The sequence below is a fragment of the Aotus nancymaae genome, unplaced genomic scaffold (assembly GCF_030222135.1).
Source record: "Aotus nancymaae isolate 86718 unplaced genomic scaffold, 86718_ANA_hifiasm-v0.15.2.pri h1tg000058l, whole genome shotgun sequence".
Classification (NCBI taxonomy): domain Eukaryota; kingdom Metazoa; phylum Chordata; class Mammalia; order Primates; family Aotidae; genus Aotus; species Aotus nancymaae.
Window position 1 is genome coordinate 36,312,579 of NW_026988472.1, and position 18,793 is coordinate 36,331,371.

The 18,793-nt window shown below is 39.0% G+C and overlaps 1 long non-coding RNA gene across 2 annotated transcripts in view; it reads left to right on the forward strand.

Moving 5' to 3' along the window:
* Positions 1–18,793, forward strand: part of LOC105734572 (uncharacterized) — an 885,080-nt gene that overhangs the window by 519,638 nt on the left and 346,649 nt on the right. For both annotated transcript variants that reach the window (XR_010338163.1, XR_010338164.1), the window contains exon 4: positions 6,108–6,259. This is a non-coding gene — a long non-coding RNA (uncharacterized LOC105734572). The remainder of the gene's footprint in view (positions 1–6,107; positions 6,260–18,793) is intronic.

Consider the following 18,793-nt stretch of genomic DNA (forward strand, 5'->3'; position numbering starts at 1 on the left):
TGCCCCCAAATCATGTATAAATGACAAAGGCTGAGAGGAAACACAGTTCACGAGAACACTCACTAATTTGTGGCTGTAAGGATACTCCCAACTCCAGCAGATGGGTACTCTAGTGATTCACTGGGCCCTAAGTGCTTCAGTACAGTGAAGGAAAGGGAGCAAAATGTTTTCAGTTCCACAGCAAGTTAGAAGGTTGGTGGGCAGGAGGATCCTGGAACCCAAGTGCTGGGGAAGTCTACTGGTCAGGAGAAACTTCAGGGCACAGGTACCAGGCACTGATGGTGGCTGAAGGGGACAGGGATTCCCCACACTAAAATCAGGCTGGTGCACATAAAGACTCCCATTTCCTGTGTGCCCATGAATATAGAGTCCTGCATGTGGCCCTGGTAGCTGGCAAAGAGGCGGGACGGTGGCCAGAAAGCCCTTGAGACCTTAAAAGGGCACCTGGTGTGTGAGCAGAAGATTCTACTGGCCTGCACCCCGACGGTAGCCAAAATGACTTTTGTTTCCCAGCTTAGAGGCTGCTGATGGTCTGAAGGAGTCCATAACCTACTGTGCAGACGAACAAGTTACTCAAAAGGCCTCTGGGCACCCCTTCATTGAAGGGAAGGTGACCAAAAATGCCCTCGTTTCCCCAACAAGCAGGATGGCATGTGGTCACAAGGAATACCAAGACCCTAGCACATGGGCAGGTCAATTCCTGGAATATTCACAGGAGCACCCAATATGAGGCTATATGATGGGCAAAAGGAGTCACAGTTCTCTAGCACTTGGGCAGGCTTGTGGCCCAAATGGTCCCCAGAATCTCAGCAGTCAGGCAGGAAGGGACTCCAGGGCCCCAGTGCATAGGAGGAAAGGTGATCTAAAGAGCTGTCCGTTCCTCAGTAAGTGGGAAGGCTGGAACCCTAGGGTGCACAGACAGAGTGGTGCCTGGAAGGACCTTCAGTGCACCATCTGCAAGCACTGATGATGGCTGAAAGGAGCCAAAATTTCCTAGCTTGTGACCCGAAAGGTTCCCGATTTCTCATTCTGCCATTGAGCCAGTGACCAGAGAACTGACTGATGGCCAGAAGGTCCACTTTTAGCTTAGCAGGAGAGCAGGGTATTAGCTCAAAGGGCCCTCAGCACGCTGTGCTTGGTCTAGCAGGTGACTGAAAGGGCCCCTGGGTCTCTATCACAAATACCTAAGGTGGCCAAAAGGTCATAGGTCCTTAACATGATGAATCTAAAAGGAATTGGTGTCCCTGAGCAGAGTCTGGCTGGTGGCCAAAGGGGCCCTTGGTTTCCCAAAAGGCAGTTTGTTGTTTGTTTGTTTGTTTTGTTTTGTTTTGTTTAAGACGAAGTTTCATTCTTGTTGCCCAGGCTGGAGTGCAATGGCACGATCTGGGCTCACCACAACCTCTACCTCCCAGGTTCAAGTGATTCTCCTGCCTCAGCCTCCTAAGTAACTGGGATTACAGGTGCCCACAACCACGCCCAGCTAACTTTTTGTATTTTTAGTAGAGACAGGGTTTCAACATGTTGGCCAGGCTGGTCTTGAGCTCCTGATCTCAGGTGATCTGCCTGCCTCGGCCTCCCAAATTGCTGGGATTACAGGCGTAAGCCACTCTGCCTGGTCCAAAAGGCAGTTTTTTTAGAGTTCCTTACTCCAACATTTTCACTGATGTCACCCATGTCAATATTTTTAAGGAAGCCTGCCAGAGAATTCTGACGAGCAACCTGGGTTTGAGAACTGGATTAAAAGGAGTCAAAAGGTGTGGCAAAAAGTTTATTCCAGTTTCTGCTACTCTCTCACATAAATTAAGCAGACAACTCCAGGATCTCAAAAAAGGAAAGTAAGTTACCTATTCAAGTAGAGGTATCAAAGAAAGTAGTGCATCCACTATGCAATTCCCCCAAGAGGTCATCTCTTGAGCATTCTGTTGGGGGCTATTGTAGGTGGTGATGATTCTTCTTAGACTGGAGCTCTCATTGCAGATTCATGGAAGAAGCCAACGTGATGACTCAGATCTCTGCTCCACTGGTCCATTTTCTTCAAGTTTCTTCCATCAAAACTGGAGACATCCTTCTCATTGAATTGTTTTACTCTGAATGCATTCAAAAGGAATGGAGCAGGGTTTCTCAATCTAGACACTACTGAAATGTTGGGTCAGATCATTATTTGTTGGGGGTGGGGATTGAGGGCATCCTGTGCATTGTAGGATGTTTAACAGCTTCCTGATTTCTACACATTCAGTGCCTGTAGTACTTTCCCACGATGTGACAACCAAACACACGTCCAGATGTTGCTGCCAAATATCCCCTGGGATCCAAAATCACCACCTCCTGAGAACTACTGTAATGAAAATATAGTTCTTCAGTTTAAATGCTTGTCATTTTTTTCCCTGAGGCAAAGCTTAGTAATATTAAGAATTAAAATAATCTTGAAATCAGTGATTGTGGACCAATAGAACCTTTGCTTTTTTATAGTGCAGATTATTTAGACTTGAACATGTGCTCTCCTTTCCTCATCCATGAGCTCCATATGGGCAAGGATTATGTTATGTTCACTACTATATCTCCTGTCCTAGAAGATTCCTGGCACATCACAGTTATCAATATGCGTTTATTGAATAAACTGGGGCCAAGTCTTAAGGGAAGATCTTTATAATTATACATGTTGTATTCTTTGTTTGCTCAGAACGATTGTCTTTAGCCACCTATTATCCACATATACAATAGATTCAATAGACTATGTTCAATTCAACAAACAGTTACTTAGCTATCTGAGTGTTTCCTTCCCTCTAGGTGCCTGTATTATAAAACTTGATTTAAAATACAGTTTTTGAGAAGCCATAAACTACTGCTAACAAATGCTCTAGAGAAGTGTTTCTCATACTTTAATGTACAGATGAATCACCTGGAGAACTTGTTATAAATTCTGATTTAGCAGGTGAAGTAGGGCCTGAGATTCAACATATCTAATAACCTCCCAGGTAATGTCAATGCTGATTGACCATTTTTGAAAAGCAGAAATCTAAAGCTACAGATCCACTAGGGCCATGCAGCTAATTGCATTTAAATTTAATTAAATTTAAATAAAATTTAAAATTCAGTTCCTGAGTCCCACTAGCCACATTTCAAGTGGGCGCATGTGGCTAGTAGCCACCAGGCTAGAAAGCAAAGATATAGAATATTTCCATTTTTCATAAATAGTTCTCTAAGAAATAAATGCCCATATATTGAGTGATTCAAGGAAGTCTTTGTGGATTTTGGCTGCACCTGGAAATATGAGTAGCATTGTGATAGAATAAACATTCAATGTGGAAATACTAGAAGGCAATTTTGTGTACTAGGAATAAATGGGGCTCTAGATTGAAAGAGGCCGGGTATTAAAACTTGCCTCTTACATTGTCAAGCTTTGTAACTCTGAGGGACTTACTTAAACTTTCCCAGCCTTGGTTTACTCAGTGTAAAAATGTCACAATATGGGTTTGGCAGCCCTCATTTTCCTTCTCACAGCTGGGGTCGCTTGATCCCTACTTGTAGTCTCATTCCTGTCCTTCATTACTAAGCCCAGAGTTATGAGTCACTGAAGCGATTCTGGACCCACATATTCTTTATTTGCAACTATTTATGAAACTTCCAACATAGAATGGTAAAATCCTGGAGTTGAGATGGAGAACCCTGAATTCCAAGGCTGAAAAGTTAGTCTCCATTCGATAGGCAGTCAGAAGATGATACTTTTGAGCATATTAATATAAAGAGTGAGATATGCTTTGGGAAGATTAGCAAGAGCATTTAGCATATTAGTTGTGAGTAATATAACTCAATAAGAGGTTAGAGATGAGAACACAGAGGTTGGTGGATACACCTCAGCAACAAGCCTTGCTTGCCTTTTTAAATTTTTATTCTTATTTTTTTTAGTTTTTTTACTTTTTAATTTTTTTTTTTTTAAGACGGGGTTTCACCATGTTGGTCAGGCTGGTTTTGAACTCCTGACCTCAGGTGATCCGCCCGCCTTGGCCTCCAAAGTGCTTGGATTACAGGCGTGAGCCACCACACCTGGCAATTTTTTAATAATATATATATTTTATTGCGTTTTAGGTTTTGGGGTACATGTGAAGAACATGCAGGATTGTTGCATAGGTACATACATGGCAGTGTGGTTTGCTGCCTTCCTCCCCATCACCTATATCTGGCATTTCTCCCCATGTTATCCCTCCCCAACTCCCCACCCCCTGCTGTCCCTCCCCTAGTTCCCCCCCACAGACCCCAGTGTGTGATGCTCCCCTCTGTGCGTCCATGTGTTCTCATTGTTCAACACCCACCTATAAGTGAGAACATGCAGTGTTTGATTTTCTGTTCTTGTGTCAGTTTGCTGAGAATGATGGTTTCCAAGTTCATCCATGTCCCTACAAAGGACACGAACTCATCATTTTTTATGGCTGCATAGTATTCCATGGTGTATATGTGCCACATTTTCCCTGTCCAGTCTATCGTTGATGGGCATTTGGGTTGGTTCCAGGTCTTTGCTATTGTAAACTGTGCTGCAATGAACATTCGTGTGCATGTGTCCTTATAGTAGAACAATTTATAATCCTTTGGATATGTAGCCAGTAATGGGATTGCTGGGTAAAATGGAATTTCTATCTCTAGGTCCTTGAGGAATTGCCACACTGTCTTCCACAATGGTTGAATTAGTTTACACTCCCACCAACAGTGTAAAAGTGTTTCTATTTCTCCATATCTTGCTTGCCTTTTAAGAAGATTGTACTTTATCCTATGGGCCATAGGAAAGAGCTAAGAAACTCAAATTAGGAACATACTTATAGCTAGGCCATCTGAAGTAGGAGGAGATATTTAAAAGGAATAAGGTTGGAGGCAGGAGGGCTACTCAGACACTATTGCAATAGTCAAAGAAAATGAAGATGAAGACCTAAATGGGAACAGTAGGTGGTGGGCAATGATGGAGTTGAAGGAAGAGGCTGAAGAAAATTTTATGAGGCAAAACCAGCAGGATGTGGTGATTAAACAATGTGGGGAAATAAATGGAGGTAATGATCTAAATCTGATGCTTCTATCTTGAGTGTCTACCAACTGCCAAAGTAAATACAGTGGAAGAAAGAGGTTTATATATAAGACTGAGTTCACCTTTGAAAATCTTGAGTTTAAATTATGTGAGGGATATTGAAATAGGTGTAAGGATTCAGTGAATGGGAGGAATCTGGGAGAAAGGTAAAGATGACTGTTTGAGATAAACAAATCCCCTGTGTGCAGAAATAGTTAAAGCCATGGGAACAGATTAAAGCATTCAGAGAAACCCATGGAGAGGAAAATTGTAAGGATAGACGCTTGAGAAGAAATGACATTTAAGACCTGGTCAGAAGAGAAGCCTGTAACTGAAATGTAAAAGGAATCATCACAGAGATGAAGAGAATCAAGTTTTTAAAGTATAGAATGATAAACAGCATTAATACCAAAGAAAAATCTAGCATGTTAAGGTTTCAAATATGTCCACTGTTTGGGTTCCTGGTGTCTTTAGGAAGAATATATCAGTGGAGTGATGACAGTGGATTTCCTAGTGTCTCTAGCTGCAGAGGACTGAGATCAAGTGAGGAATCAAGCAAAGGAGTCAGAAATGGCAGAGGGAGAGTTATCAGGGAGATGGAGTAACAGGTAGTACTAGGTGATTGCATATGCTGAGGAGTAATTTTATTTTTCAGAACACAGGCGTTTAATAGAAATAGATATAGCACAAGGTAGGCCTGGATGTGAGGGAAAGAACATGAATTTGGTTTTGTACATTGGAATTTTAATGTTTCAGAAGGACATCAGCAAAGGGATGCCCAACGAGCAATTGGACATGCAGAATTAGAACTCACTGAAGAGAGTCTGCCCGGATTTATTAATTAGGAAATGCTTGACATAGAAGTGATAATGAAGCTCTAGGATAAATGGCATTCACAAGTATATGAATATATTCTGAAAGAATTCTGAGGAAGAAATTTGAGTAATGATCCCTGAATCAGTCAAAGTAGACCAGGTTGCTTTAACCAAAAAGCTATCAAGTTTCAATGATTTAATACAACAAAATTTATTTCTCACTTGTGCAATGTTTCATGCAGGCTCAGCAATTCTCCGGGGTATCTTTCCTTCATAGAGGCCTCAGAAAACCAGGATATGCTTCCATCTTATGGCTGTAACATCTCAACATCTCACCAAGAAAGGAGAAGGGAGAGTTAGAGGGTCTCACAGTGACTTTTAACTTCTTCAGCATGTAAGTGATGACCATCAGTTCCCCTCACAATCTTTTGGGTAGAACTCATTGTATAGCCTTGCTTAACTAAACTTTATGCCTGCTGGTTGGATGTGGCTAAAGCTAAGCATTGCCAAGAATTTCACAAATATAATCCTTCAGAAACCTGGGATGAAGTTGAAATCTGGACATTAGTGAGAAGTGGTAATGTCTACCGCATCCATATAATAAGTTAAAATAAGATCAAGGAAAATGGGAGAGGGTAGTGTAGTGGCAGAAGAGCATAGGCTTAAGAGTGCCAAGAAAGAATCTCAGAAAGAAAGAGACTATTGGCAGAATGCTGCAAGGACTTCAGAGGAAGGCCTACAACTTTTGATCAATGAATTTGGCACCTGTGAAGTTACTGATGAACTTTGAGATACTAGTTTTTGTATAGTACTGAACCCATGGATGACAATCCTCAAGCCTAAAGCTTTTCTCCTTCACTTAATTTGGCCAAGATGAACATTCCTATTCCTGTGCTTTTCCCCTCATGGAATGTTATTATAGCCTACTCAGTAAGAAGGAAATAAAAGAGAATTCAAGGATAAGATTGGTGGTGGGCGGTGCTCAAGACACAAGAATCAAGAAGACATGAAAAATGGGTTACAGAAAGTGTTTTGGCTAAAACCATAGGACATACATGATTTCCAGTTTCAGTCAGCACTCTTTGGTGATTTTTCTCTACAAATACTCAGTTGCCTGTTAGTAGGATCTAGGAAAGTATGCTGCCTATCAGAGGCTATTCCAATCATTCAGATTGCATTCATTTTCTATTGCTGTGTAACAAAAATATTTCACCTTAAAACAACATAAACTTAATATAACAATGTTTTTGTGGATCAGGATTCCAGGCATGGCTTAACTGAGATTGCTACTTCAGTGCCTCACTGGGTTTCCAATCTAGATGCCTGTCAGGCTCAAATTCTGATCTGAAGCCTCAACTAGGGAAAGGTCTGCTCCTAAGGTCACTCACATTGTTGGCAGAATTCAGTTCCTCATAGCTGTAGGATGGATGCTCTCTGCTCCTACAGACTGTTCACAATTACTTGCCCTGAAGACCTGTACATAGTTCACATAGCACTTTACAACATGGCTGCTTATTTCTTCAAAGCAAGGGAGAGAGAGCACAAAAGAGAGAAGGGGGAGGAGAAGGAGAGAGAGAGAGAGACTAGCAAGACAGAGTCTTATATAAAATAGCTGTATTAGTCCATTCTTGTATTACTGTAAAGAAATACCTGAAACTGGGTAATTGATACAGAAAAGAGTTTTAATTGGCTCACAGTTCCATAGGCTGAACAGGAAGCATGGCTCAGAGGCCTCAAGAAACTTACAATCATGGTGAAAGGCAAAGGGGAAACAGGCACATCTTCACATGGTCGGAGCAAGAAGATGAGTGGTGGGGAATGGTGCTACACACTTCTAAGCAACCAGATCTCATGATAACTCACTGACTATCAAGAGAACAGTACCAAAAGGGAAATCCGCCCCCATGATCCAGTAACTTCTCACCAGGCCCCACCTCCAACATTAGGGATTAAAATTCGACATGAGATTTGGGAAGAGACGCAGACCCAAACCATATTAATTATGTAATTATCAGATTCACGTTCCCATCACCTTTGACATACTTTGTTAGTCAGGTTCTGCCCACACTCAAAGTAAAGGGGAAATACAAGGACGCAAATACCAGAAGACAGGGATCATTGGGGGTTACATTAAGGTCTGTCTACTACAGGAATTAACAATGGCATTAAATCAAAGGAGCAAAGGATTTAGTGCAATATGCAATTTGTCAATTATAGTGCCGGCGGGAAACAGATGGGACCCTGAAACCCTGTAATTTAGAGTTTAATAAACTATTTACAAGATTGTAAGCAGAGTTTAGGGAAATCATAAAAGACAGTACAGTATAACAGGGCTCGCTGTACTGGGGAGCAGCTACTGCATCTCTTAAGAAATAACCAGACACAGGGAGAGCGTGGTTACTGGAATCCACAGAGGATACTTGTGGGGTACCTGTTAGGAGATGTGATCAAAGAACATAGCTAACTGTGGTGACCTGACAGAAATGGAAGTGAGAGAATAAATACCCCATCTCACTCCTCTTTCCTTCTAGCTTCTTGCCAGTGCTTCTCACTGACCATACCCAACCACAAGGCAGAAAATTCAGATCAGCTTTCAATGGCAACAGAGCAGGGTGGAAAACGGTGAGAAATGGATTTATGGAGGTATTTGGAAGATATTCAGCACACTGAGTAGTCACTGAAATTTCTGATAGAATGATGAATGAAATCAGAATGCAGGAGAGTGGGCTGGGGAAAGATAGAATAGGAGTCAGGAGAATAAAGGAACAGGTTCAGAAGAAGTGAAAATGGAGCAAGAAAGTCTCTAGTAGGAGGTGATTTCAGGGTTAGAGATTTTAAAATTAGATTGCTTTTCAATAATGACAAGAGTCCTGTGCCTGTCCAGGAATTAGAGAGGAATGAAATCAATTTAAATATAAGCCTAGACACCCCATTATTTGAGAAGGTAGGTGAAATGTGCTTACTTTATTTTTTTTAAATTGCTAGAGAAGGACTCTTTCCATGGAAATTTCTTATGTTAGGCTTAAGGTACCTGACTTTCAAGCACTATAATTTGAAGCACTGGGTTTTTCTGAGATAAGATGTGAACCTATCGTTTATGCTATATCTGTGCTTCTCATCTATTATGATGATGAAAATCTTTCCGAGAATTAGTCTTCTTAGTCACAGAAGGCTGAATGCCTTCATATTTGGGGAGGAGGCATACTCATTTAATGGGTGCTACTGGAATATATATCATCAATAAGTTGACTTGCAAATATATATGTACATGGATATGTGCCACTGGGAGTAATGATGGCAGATATTTAATTACTGTTGGCCATTTTCCTGCTTCCTGAGCTGTTTGGTTCCCTCCAATATCAACCTCATATTTGTCCCCCTCCCTATAATTGAATAATCCCTCATGGTAATATCAGCCTGAAAGAAGTACCACTGAGAAGGAAATACGAAACTATGAAGAGCCTGCATTGTACTTCTAAGCAAATAAAAATGACTTGGGGATCTGTTTCTAGTGGAATTATATACCCTACATCTCTTCTACCATTGACGGGTGTCAAGGCATTTCTTTCTGCCTATCTTAGCCTTCTTTGCAATCTTCCCTTCTCCCTTGTATCTGAGCAGAGTCACATAATGCTGTAATACACTATACCATTTAAACAAATGGGAAGAAATACAGCTGACTTACTGTCAAGATTTGTTTTTGTTGTTTTGTTAGTAATGTAAATACCAATGACTAGTATTTTATTTTTTTTTTTTTTGAGATGGAGTTTCACTCTTGTTACCCAGGCTGGAGTGCAATGGCGCAATCTCGGCTCACCACAACCTCCGCCTCCTGGGTTCATGCAATTCTCCTTCCTCAGCCTCCTGAGTAGCTGGGATTACAGGCACGTGCCACCATGCCCAGCTAATTTTTGTATTTTTAGTAGAGACGGGGTTTCACCATGTTGACCAGGATGGTCTCAATCTCTTGACCTCATGATCCACCCGCCTCGGCCTCCCAAAGTGCTGGGATTACAAGTGTGAGCCACCACGCCCAGCCTGTATTTTTATGATTACTTATGGCCTCAGCTTTAAAATATACTACTACAGCATTTTTTTCTATCTCAAATTCTAATATTTCAGTCCTATTCCAATTTTACATCCAGGACTATTATTTGGAATTAAGCAGAGAAATGGAGGTGTTAAGAATTTGAACACCAGAGGCTGAGGCAAGTGGATCACGAGGTCAAGAGATCGAGACCATCCTGGTCAACATGGTGAAACCCCGTCTCTACTAAAAATACAAAAAATTAGCTGGACATGGTGGCGTGTGCCTGTAATCCCAACTACTTAGGAGGCTGAGGCAGGAGAATTGCCTGAACCCAGAAGGCGGAGGTTGCGGTGAGCCGAGATCGTGCCATTACACTCCAGCCTGGGTAACAAGAGTGAAACTCCGTCTCAAAAAAAAAAAAAAAAAAAGAATTTGAACACCAAAATATTGATTTCCAACCACTGGTTTATATGAGTTTTTAAATGGCTAAGGAAATTTTCAACACTTTATCTTTCAACTTTTATACTTTCAGAGTTGATTTCCAGCCTCTCTCCAACCCTTGACTATCACTTTCTCTGAATTATTAATGCCAGACATACACTTACATGAATATAGTTGTATTTTCTACACAGTGCAGAGAGGCTCCCAGGCTCATTTGTGTTCAGCTGCAAAAGAGAAAAAAAATTGAAAAGCTACTTTTCTTCCTGGGTTTCCCACACAAAAGTCACTGCTCTGTGAAGATTACCATTTGTAAGCTAATTCTGAAGTTGTTAATGGCAAGAATCAGAGCAATTGGCATCTGTTGTAAAACACACACTTAAGACAATCTCTCCCACTCATTTATGAGAGCTGTGTGACATAGCAGTGTGTTCTCTCTAGGGGATTCCCCGCAAAGTCTTGCTTCAATTGCTTTAACTGGCTTTTGGAAAATTTTTAGAGAGTGTAGATTAACTCCCAAACACAAAGCAAATCTGTGACACTTGGTTTGTTGTAAAACCATAACCTGTTTTCCATTGATTTCCAGCCTAGCCACAAACATTTTTCAGACTTGCCCTCATTCCTGAGCTCAAAAAAAAACTTGAGTGGTAAAGAAACTTAGATTTCTCTGTCTTCAAGAGATTCTGATTCCAAGTGCCCATGGGACGAATGACAAGAAAAGGAATTTGTGTTTTTAAAATAATAGGATTCTTGAAAAGTCAGAGAGGTTCTCATATAATTTTGTACAAACTGCAACGATCTGTTAACAAGCAAAGATTTCCCATAGCCTGCAAAATATCCTGAAACATTACTACTGTCAACAGTATCTCAAAGCAAGAACCAATAATGGCAGTGAAAAGCTAAGAGCTAAAATATTGTAGAATACCAGGGGGTTAAATTTCTATTTTAATTAAAACCTTACCTATCTGTTACCTAAATTCCTTAGGATTTGCTCTCATTTTTGTTTCAAGCCCTGGAGAATCTTTGCTAGTTTGTTCAGCAATTCTGCAGAGGGAAAGTATCTCACTAACACTGGAAAAGAGGAATAGCGTGCACACACACACAAAAAAACAGGTTATTTGTTTATTTTCTCAATTTTCTCCCCTCCTTAATTAAATTGCATAGATCTTAACTAGGAGTGCTTCCATGATGACATACATATCCAGATTTTACATGTCAAAATTTCAAAGAGCAGAATGGGCAAAGATTTAAAGCTGAAAATGTCACATAGAAAGTATATAGAAAGTTCCAAAAAGCTTTGTCATTGTTAAGCCCTAGATTTGACAATCATTAATTTACTATTAATAAGTCTTACTGTTAGGAGGACTCATTTCACTAGCTGCAGGAAAAATTTGTTCTTTAGGCAATCATTGCTTTAAGCAGTGTGTCAAATTGATTCAGACATTCAAGGTAAGAAACAGATGTAATTAAATCTTTTCAATAAACTGGCTAAGCACTCATCTGCTGCCACTGATAGATACAATTTGGAGGTTTCTAGGATTGTGTTACCCTCTCCCTTAATACATCTTTTAAAATAATCTTTAATGCCCTAAACACCTGTCATTCTACAGCAGAATTGCTATTACTTGGTAATGTTAACCCATTTCTCAGTTACATGAGTAAAGAAAATTCACCTCAAAAAGCTAACTGGATTTTTTTCCCCAACATGAACAGTGTATAACATATGTTACATGTATGCATTACATATAATTGTATATTATGTGCGGTTGCATGTATGTATTACAGATAATTACATATAATTACACATATGTGGTGTGCATTATATATAATTACGTATATGTGGTTGCATGTATTACAGATAATTGCATATTATATGTGATTACATGTATGTAGTACATGTAATTGCATATTACATGTACTCATATGTATTACATATAATTACGTATATGTGGTGTGTGTATTACATATAATTACATATATGTATTTATGTGTGTATTACATATAATTACATATATGTAATTACATGTGTGTATTACATATGATGTGATTGTGTAATCGTGTGTAATACATACCCGTAATATATGTAACGTACAACATTTATATATGTAATATATGAAGGTGAAGGTCACCTTGATGCCTGAACTGCTTGATCTGTGCCCTTTTGTGAAACATAATAGCAAATATATCAGCCCTTAGCCTTTGGGCAGCTCTAAATACCAGATTCATGGAGAAATCCAGTGGAAAAATAGTGCTGTCTTCAGAAAAGCTTTTTCAGACCATGTGCTCCTGAAATCAGCAATTTTACCTTGAGAAAAATGACCTTTTCAGTTATGTGCAAAAACTCTCCTACCATGAATGGAAAAGTGTCTTAAAATGCCAGCAATGTCCCCAAATGAAGAATTCTCCACTTGCTCAATTTCACTGATTATTCTGTTGAGTTACTTAGCCTCTCTGCTTCTAAAACATATTCTGAGATTGCTACTGAAATGCAGCATTTGGCACTGAGAGCTGTCAATGGTACAGTAAAGACTTACTCCAATGCACAGCACAAGGAAAGCATTGGCAATTGCAACTAGAATATATTGAGTGGTTATAGTGGTGTGTACTTTGGGGTCCAAATAAGTTAAAACATGAATCAAGCTGCACAGGTGTCTTTCAATCTGGTTGGGAAGGTAAAATATATAGAAATGGAAAACCAGCAAAGATTTACAAAGTAACAAATGGAATAACATATGGGACAACTATTGTATCAGTCAGCTACTGCTACTAACAACCAAAAAATCTCAGTGGCATATAATAAGAAAAATTTATTATCTGCGATTCAACTGAAGTTTAGATGATTTAGGTTGAATTAAGCTGGGCTTGGCTCCATGCCACGGGTTTGATTCAGGCCTTTTCCACTTTCTTTTATGCTTGGGCCAGGGGACTGCCTCCATGATTTTCTCACGGTGTCAGTGGTCAAAAGCTCCCAGAGAAGAGAACAAAACAAGTAACGCTGCTTAAGGCATAATTTTGAAGTAGCACACAGTTACATGCACTGACATAACATTGGCTACAGCAAATTACATGCCAAGTCCAACCTCAATGAGGTATGGAAATATACTCCTCCTAAATATTAGGTAGGGGAGGAGGGAGTGAATATTTATTAAAAAATAAACTACCACAATTATATTAATTCTTCAGTGCAGAGGTAACATGGAATACTAGGGGAGGCAGCATAGTTGGTAGTTAGGAGTTTTGAGAAACCTAGGAACTGCAGTTCCTTGGCAGTTATAGGTATAATCTATGACTCAGGGCCTAACTATAAACCATCTGTAAAATTTGTCATGGCTTTTTCAGTCAGTGAGAAGGTAAGTTACAGTTTTTCTCCTCTTCAATGCAATCGGGTAAAATACAGTAAGTTCCCTAAACTAGAACTTATTAGAAAAGAAAATCTATTTTTTCATCATCAAATTAGTGTTTAGGTATTTTTTCAGTAGTATTTTTATGGAGAAGCTTGCTGATATTTTAATCTGCTCATGAATGCTTCCTTAATAGAATTTGCTAATTGTTGCATCCAGCCTCCAAGTTGCTTTCTCTCTGCGTTAAAATTTGTGTTCTTCTTACAACACTGGCTCTTTAAGTCAGTGCTCCCTGAAATTTATCATCACTTGATACAGTGGTATGCTTATAACACACCCGTGGATGCTTATATAGGGAAATATTTCTCTGATATTGCCAAGTATTCAGGCTGTCTTCATTTAACCTGTCAGTGGGGTGTGCTTTATAAGTCTGCAGGACATAGTTTAGAATGGGTATGTGTGTAAGAAGGATAAAGAAATATGTGGAGAGAAACTCGCACCCTTCTCTTTAAACAGCTGACATGGGATTAATTCATCTGGATGACAAAAATTCATTAACAGGAGGAGGTCTAAATATGAAATTGTGACACCAATACGTGAACTTTTATTGTAACAAACTATTTCTAACTGTATGAACTTGGAAAAGGCACATTTTCTGGGCTACAGTTTCTTCACCTGTGAATAAGCTTTGGACTATATGCACTTTAGAATTTTAGTGCTAGCCTTCTGGTTTCTTTAAACAGCAACATTTTATGTTCTAGGATCAAGTTAACATACAATATAGGTAGCACAGAATCCAAGATGACAAAGGGAGATAAAAATATGAACCAGGTTTCTACCATTGAGAACAGCAGTACAATACACAGAATAAGGGAGTTCAAGAAGCAGAGTCAGATATACAGGACCAAAGTTTCAAGGTGAGCCACATGGCCCGCTGTGCCTGCTGACCTGTCCAGCAATGGCCTGATGCTGGAGCCCAAGGTTGCCCCTAGAAGAGCACTAGCTTCAGTACCACAGGCAAGAAAAGGTGAAATTATAGGGCTTCATAAATGATAAAGTTATTTACCTCACATATTTTAGTTCATAGCTTTAGATAATGCATCAAGTCCCTGGCTGCATATATCATAGATAACATTTTTTTAAAATCTGTGAGAAAAGCTTTATTTTTCTTCATTGTAAGATTTGCTAGATTCTATCTTTGAGTCTCCCCAGAGTTAGGATTTCTTAAAGAAAGTAGACGTTAGTGTCACTGAATCCTTGAAACGACGTGGAAAATGTTTCCCATCAGGAACTCCTTAGTTTGATTGTCAATATAAACCATATAAACCACCTGCATTTGGGTTCCTTTGACAATTGTAATAATTCCATTTTATAAAGAAAATTATAAGAATATTCTGAAATTTGCATGCCACTGTCTTCCTGCAGGAAAATACAGGTGATATGAAATATAGTATGGTATGGATTTTTCTTTTCTTTTCTTTCTTTAAATGCCCAGACTTTTGTTTATTGACCTTACTCTCTAAACAGTACAGTATAAAACTATGTAGCATTTGCATTGTGTTAGATATTATAAACAATCTAGAGATTATTTAAATTAAATGAGAACATGTGTGTAGTTTACATGCAAATATTAGACAATTTCATATAAGGAACTTGAACATCTTCTCATTTGGGGCTGCATGGAAGGTCCTGAAACCAATCCCCTATGGATAAGAAGGGTGAATGTGTACAGTACTTATTTATACTTTTGTTGTATATAGCTCACCTGAATGTAAATTTCACAGATGCAGGAATTTTTGTCTCTTTTGTTCATTGTATTTCCATCACAGTAATACCTGTACATATTAAGTGCTCTTAGATATTTACTGAACATGAATCAACATATAATTAGAATTGAATGAGTTTTCTAAATATTTATGATGGTTTAACTTTTATTTTTAGGTTCGGGGTTGTGAGGCTTTGGTGTACAGATTATTTCATCACTCAGGTACTAAACTTAGTACCCATTAGTTATTTTTTCTGATCATCTCCCTCCTCCCACACACTACCCTCAAGTAGACCCCAGTGTCTGTTTCCCCCTTTTTTGTATCCGTGTGTTATCATCATTTAGCTCCCACTTATAAGTAAGAATATGTGGTATTTGGTTTTCTCTTGCTACATTAGTTTGCTTGGGATAATGGCCTCCAACTCCATCCATGTTCCTGCAAAAGACATAATCTCATTCTTTTTCATGGCAGCATAGAATTCCATGGTGTATATGTACATTTTTTTTATCCAGTCTACCATGGATGGACATTTAGGTTGCTTCCACGTCTTTGCTATAGCGAATAGTGCTGTAGTGAACATACACATGCATGTCTTTATGGTAAAACAATTTATATTCCTTTGGGTATAGACCCAGTAATGGGATTGCTGGGTCAAATGGTAGGTTTGTTTTCAGCATTTTGAGGAACTGCCATACTGCTTTACACAATGGCTGAAGTAATTTACACTTCCACCAATGGTGTATAAGCATTCTGTTTTTTTCCACAACCTTGCCAGCATCTATTATTTTTTGTCTTTTTGATAATTGCCATTCTGACTAGCGTGAGATGGTATCTCGTGGTTTTGATTTGCATTTCTCTAATGATCAGTGATGTTGTGCTTTTAAGTTCTGGGATACATGTGCAGAACATGTAGGTTTGTTCCATAAGTATACATGTGCATTGATTGCTGCACCCATCAACCCATCATCTACATTAGGTATTTCTCCTGATGCTAACCTTCCCCTAGTCCCCCAGCCCCTGACAGACCCTGGTGTGTGATGTTCCCCTCCCTGTGTCCATGTATTCTCATAGATCAACTCCCTCTTATGAGTGAGAACATGCAGTGTTTGGTTTTCTGTTCCTGTGTTGATTTGCTGAGAATGATGGTTTCCAGCTTCATTCATGTCCCTGCAAAGGACATGAACTCATCCTTTTTTATGGCTGCATAGTATTCCATGGTATGTATGTGCTACATTTTCTTTATCCAGTCTATCATTGATGGGCATTTGGATTGGTTCCAAGTCTCTGCTATTGTGAATAGTGCTGTGGTAAACATACGTGTGCATGTGTCTTTATAGTAGAATGATTTATAATCCTTTGGGTATATACCCAGTAATGAGATTGCTGGATCAAACAGTATTTCTGGTTCTAGATCTTTGAGGAATCACCACACTGTCTTCCACACTGGTTGAACTAATTTACACTCCCACCAACAGTGTAAAAGCGTTCCTATTTCTACACATCCTCTCCAGCATCTGTTGTTTCCTAGCTTTTTAATGATCGCCATTCTAACTGGCGTGAGATAGTATCTCATTGTGGTTTTGATTTGTATTTCTCTAATGACCAGTGATGATGAGCTTTTTCTCATATGTTTGTTGGATGCATAGTGTCTTCTTTGAAGAAGTGTCTGTTCATATCCTTCACCGACTTTTTGATGGGGTTTGTTTTCTTGTAAATTTGTTTAAGTTTCTTGTAGATTCTGGATAATAGCCCTTTGCTACAAAGATAATAAAATACCTAGGAATAGAACTTACAAGGGAAGTGAAGGATCTCTTCAAAGAGAACTACAAACCACTGCTCAAGAAAATGAGAGAGGACACAAACAAATGGGAAAACATTCCATGCTCATGGATAGGAAGAATCAATATCACGAAAATGGCCATACTGCCAAATTAATTTATAAATTCAATGCTATCCTCATCAAGCTACCATTGATTTTCTTCACAGAATTAGAAAAAACTACTTTAAATTTCATATGGAACCAAAAAAGAGCCCATATGGCCAAGACAATCCTAAGCAGAAAGAACAAAGCTGGAGGCATCATGCTACCTGACTTCAAACTATACTACAAGGATGTTGTGCTTTTTTCATATGATTGTTGGCCACATGTATGCCTTCTTTTGAAAAGTATCTGTTCATGTCCTTTGCTCACTTTAAATGGGGTTTGTTTTGGCTTGTAAACTTAAGTTCCTTATGGATGCTGGATATTAGACCTTTGTCTGATGCATAGTTTGCAAAAATTTTCTCCCATTCTGTATAGGTTGTCTGTTGACTCTGCTGATAGTTTCTTTTGATGTGCAGAAGTTATTTAGTTTAATTAAATCCCATTTGTCCAGTTCTGCTTTTGTTGCAATTGCTTTTAGCATTTTTGTCATGAAATTTTTGCCAGTTCCTATGTCCAGAATGGTATTTCCTAAGTTATCATCCAGGCTGTTTATAGTTTTGGGTTTTACATTTAAGTCTTAAATCCATCTTGAGTTGATTTTTGTATATGGTGTAAGGAAGAGGTCCAGCTTGAGTCTTCTGCATATGGCTAGCCAGTTATCCCAGCACCATATATTCTTTCCCCATTGCTTGTTTTTGTCAGTTTTGTGGAAGACCAGATAGTTGTAAGTCTGCAGCCCTATTTTGGGGCTCTCTATTCTGTTCCCTTGGCTTTTGTGTCTGTGTTAGTATCAGTACCATGCTGTTTTGGTTGCTGTAGCCCTGTAGTATAGTTTGAAGTAGAGTAGTATGAGGCTCCCTGCTTTGTTGTTTTTGCTTAAGATTGCCTTGGCTATTCAGGCTCTTTTTTGGGTCCATATTAATTTTAAAATAGTTTTTCTAGTTCTGTGAAAAATGTCATTGGTAGGTTGATAGGAATAGCATTGTATCTGTAAATTGCTTTGGGCAGTGTGGCGTTTTAATGATATTGATTTTTCCAATCCATGAGCATGGAATGTTTTTCTATTTGTTTGTGTCATCTCTGATTTGTTTTGTAATTCTCATTGTAGGATTTTTTTTTTTTTTTTAAATACTTATATTATTATTTTCTTTATCAGCAAAGGCTTAAGTGCAGTTTACACCACATTGTAGGATCTTTTACCTCCCTGGTTAGCTGAATTGTTAAGTATTTTATTTTTTTTGTGGCAGTTGTGAATGGGATTGTGTTCCTGATTTGTCTCTCAAGTTGGCTGTTGTTGGTGTATAGGAATGTTAATGATTTTTGCACATCAATTTTGTATCCTGTAACTTTGCTGAAGTTGTTTACGTGCTTAAGGAGCTTTTGGGCCAAGACTATGGAAATTTTTTAGATACAGAATCATGTTGTCTGC